This window comes from Hibiscus syriacus, unplaced genomic scaffold (assembly GCF_006381635.1).
Source record: "Hibiscus syriacus cultivar Baekdansim isolate YM2019G1 unplaced genomic scaffold, ASM638163v2 tig00110987_pilon, whole genome shotgun sequence".
Lineage (NCBI taxonomy): Eukaryota > Viridiplantae > Streptophyta > Magnoliopsida > Malvales > Malvaceae > Hibiscus > Hibiscus syriacus.
This window is the reverse complement of record NW_024062941.1, coordinates 2,062,115-2,066,277: the sequence shown is the minus strand read 5'-3', so window position 1 is coordinate 2,066,277 and position 4,163 is coordinate 2,062,115.

The window sequence follows — 4,163 nt, the reverse complement described above, 5'->3', positions numbered from 1 at the left end:
CTACCTCCTCCATGAACACAAAAGGAGGTCCGAGGTTTTTTAGGAAGATTGAATTACATAGCCCGGTTTATATCTCAGTTAACTGACAAGTGTGATCCAATCTTTCGCCTTCTCCGAAAAAACAACCCTGGAACATGGGATGAAAATTGTCAGATTGCATTTGAGAAGGTAAAAGAGTACCTGTCCCACGCTCCTATCCTGATGTCCCCTATCCTAGGAAAACCTCTGTTCTTGTATCTCTCCATATTCGAGAGCTCCATGGGGTGTGTCCTAGGTCAACATGACGAGTCCGGAAAGAAGGAAAGAGTCATCTACTACTTAAGCAAGAAGTTCACCGATTGTGAGGTCCGATATCCTCCTATGGAGAAGGTTTGTTGTGCTCTGGTTTGGGCTACAAAAAGACTCCGACAATACATGTTGTATCACACCACTTGGCTGATTTCCAAGTTAGACCCATTAAAATACATGATGGGTGTACCTGCTCTATCCGGAAGGTTAGCCCGATGGCAGATGCTTTTGTCTGAATTTGACATCGAATACGTGAGCCAAAAAGCGGTAAAAGGCAGTGCCATATCCGATTTTTTGGCAAGCAGAACTGATGAGAGCTATGAGCCGCTGGACTTTGATTTCCCAGATGAAAACTTGATGGCCATATCTTTAGAAGAAGCAGATACTTCAACAGACAGCTCCTGGAGAATGCATTTCGATGGAGCATCAAATGCATTAGGACATGGCATCGGGGCAATCCTGATCTCTCCGGAAGGGAGTCATTACCCATTTACCAGCAGACTAAACTTTGATTGCACCAATAACATGGCTGAATATGAAGCCTGTATCTTGGGAATTCGGGCTGCACTGGGGCAAAATATAAAGACTTTACGGGTGTATGGAGACTCAGCCTTAGTAATCTATCAGCTCCGAGGAGAATGGGAAACTAAGGATATAAAATTGTTAGAATACCGAGACTAGTGCTGGATCTACTCGAAGAGTTCGACGAAGTCACCTTCCACTACGTGCCTAGAGAAGAAAATCAGATGGCTGACGCTTTAGGTATATTGGCAGCCGCATTCAGGGCTGGTGGAGAGTCTGAAATGATGCCAATTAACATGCAGTCGTATGAGTACCCAGCTCATTGTTACCAAATTGAAGAAGTGAAAGACACTAACCCTTGGTACTACGACATTCTGCAGTATATCAAGCATCGGAGTTATCCAGAAAAAGCAAAACCGATAAGAGAACATTTAGAAGGTTGGCAGCTGGATACGTCCTTGACTGAGAGGTTTTATACAAGGAAAGCCATAACCAAGTTCTGTTAAGGTGCGTCGATGCTGAAGAGGCAAAAATGATAATGGAAGAAGTACATGATGGAGTTTGTGGAGCACATGCAAATGGGCATATGATGTCAAGACAAATAATGAGATGCGGATATTTTTGGTCCTCGCTGGAAAGCGATTGCATCAACTATGCTAGGAGATGTCATAAATGTCAGATTTATGGAGACAAGATAAATGTTCCACCCCATCCGCTTCATGTAATGACGTCACCATGGCCTTTCTCTGTGTGGGGCATGGACGTTATCGGGCAAATCCATCTGAAGGCTTCGAATGGTCATCGTTTCATTCTCGTATCAATTGACTATTTCACGAAATGGGTAGAGGCTGCGTCATATGCCAGTGTCACTCAATCCACCATTTGCAAGTTTCTGAAGAAAGAAATTATATGTCGGTATGGTCTGCCTGAAAGGATTATCACCGATAACGCAACAAACTTGAACAACAAGATGATGAGTGCTGCTTGCGAACAGTTCAACATAAAACATCACAATTCCACTGCTTACAGACCAAAGATGAACGGAGCAGTAGAAGCAGCAAACAAAAACATTAAGAAGATAGTGGAGAAAACGACTGAAACTTACAAAGATTGGCATGAGAAGTTACCTTTTGCTTTGTTCGCTTATAGAACCTCGGTACGAACTTCGACTGGGGCAACTCCGTTTTCACTAGCCTATGGAATGGAAGCAGTCCTACCCATTGAAGTCGAGATTCCGTCTCTTCGGGTCTTGACAGAAGTCAAACTAGACGATGAAGAGTGGGTACAATCCAGATATGATCAGCTTAATCTGATAGAGGAAAAAAGACTGAAAGCCATTCATCATGGTCAAATCTATCAGAAACGAATGATTCGGGCACATGACAAAAAGGTGCGCCCGAGAATATTCCGCGAAGGGGATCTAGTACTAAAAAGAATTTGGCCAGTCCAGAAAGATTTCCGAGGAAAATGGACGCCAAATTGGGAAGGACCTTATGTCGTGAAAAAAGGCTTTCTCCGGAGGAGCCCTCATCCTGGCTGAAATGGACGGACCTGAACTGCCACATCCCATTAACTCGGACGCAGTCAAGAAATACTTCGCTTAGGATGAAAACCCGAGAGGGCGTCCTAAGTTGAAAAAAAAAGAAAAAAAAAGAAAAGAACGTTTAGGGTGAAAACCCGAAAGGGCGCCCTAAATTGAGAAAAAAAAAAGAAAAAGAGGAAAAAGAACAAAAGAAGAGAAAATAAGGTGGGTTCAAGATGAAAACCCGCAAAGGGCATCTTGCAACCAAGGATGAGTCCAAGTTGAAAACCCGGAAAGGGTGATTTGGATATTAACGGTGGGAACATCCCGGCACATGAATCTTCTACGAACTCAACAAATCAGAGAAATGTTGCACCCTCCCAAACGTTGTCGCATTTTCAAAGATCCTTTGGCAAAGGCTGCATTCAAGGTCACCAAACGGCTTTTCAACTCAGAAGTGCCCACATTATCGAGATCTAAGACATTCATTTACACATCATCGTGTATTCGTTTTCTAGAATGTTTGCCATGTATTATTTGTTCTTCTCCTCCCTTATGAATAAAGGCAATCTTTCCTCTAATTCCTTCTGGGTATCTTGAATTAGATTTAAACCTAATGATTTATTTATTTTTTGTGAAAGATAATCGCATATTATTGTACAAAGATTCATTGAAAAGTACAGGTACCCAGAAGCATATCAAGGCTCATGCACATGCTTGAGATGGTTGAGGAGCATCTCCCAAATCAAAAAAAAAACAGAATGTGCACATCAGATTTAAACATTTGAAGAATTCAAGATCAGAGATCGGAACTTCAAGCTTTCAAAATCAAGAGTCAACAACGACAGGCCATCGGAGATCGAGATTTCTCTCCAGAGCCCAGAATAACATATGTTGCATATACATTTTAGGCATACCTAAGAGCATGACATCCATAACATCGCATATATGCATATCTTTGTAGGTTTTACCCAGAGTCAATTTCAACTTCACAACGAAGGATATTGGACTCCAGACAACGCAAGTTCAACTTCACGGCGAAGGGACCGCTGGTTGTCAACAGACATTTCTCAATTTCAGAGCCAATTTCAACTTCACAACGAAGGATATTGGACTCCAGACAACGCAAGTTCAACTTCACGATGAAGGGACCGCTGGTTGTCAATAAACAATTTCAGGGCCAATTTCAACTTCACAACGAAGGATATTGGACTTCATACAACGCAAGTTCAACTTCACGACGAAGGGACCGCTGGTTGTCAATAAACAATTTCAGGGCCAATTTCAACTTCACAACGAAGGATATTGGACTCCTAACAACGCAAGTTCAACTTCACGACGAAGGGACCGCTGGTTGTCAATAAACAATTTCAGAGCCAATTTCAACTTCACAACGAAGGATATTGGACTCCAGACAACGCAAGTTCAACTTCACGACGAAGGGACCGCTGGTTGTCAATAAACAATTTCCCAATTTCAACTTCACAACGAAGGATATTGGACTCCAGACAACGCAAGTTCAACTTCACGACGAAGGGACCGCTGGTTGTCAATAAATAACTTCCCAATTTCAGAGCCAATTTCAACTTCACAACGAAGGAGATTGGGCCCCAGACAACACAAGTTCAACTTCACAACGAAGGGACCGCTGGTTGTCAACAAGTAATTTCCTGGTTTTAGAGCCAATTTCAACTTCACAACTAAGGATATTGGCCTCGAAACAACGCATCTTGCATTGGATTTCAACTTCACGACGAAGGATATCCAATTCTCAGGCTCAAATTCACGACGAATGAGCCATATACAATTCCAACTTCACAAACAGATTGAC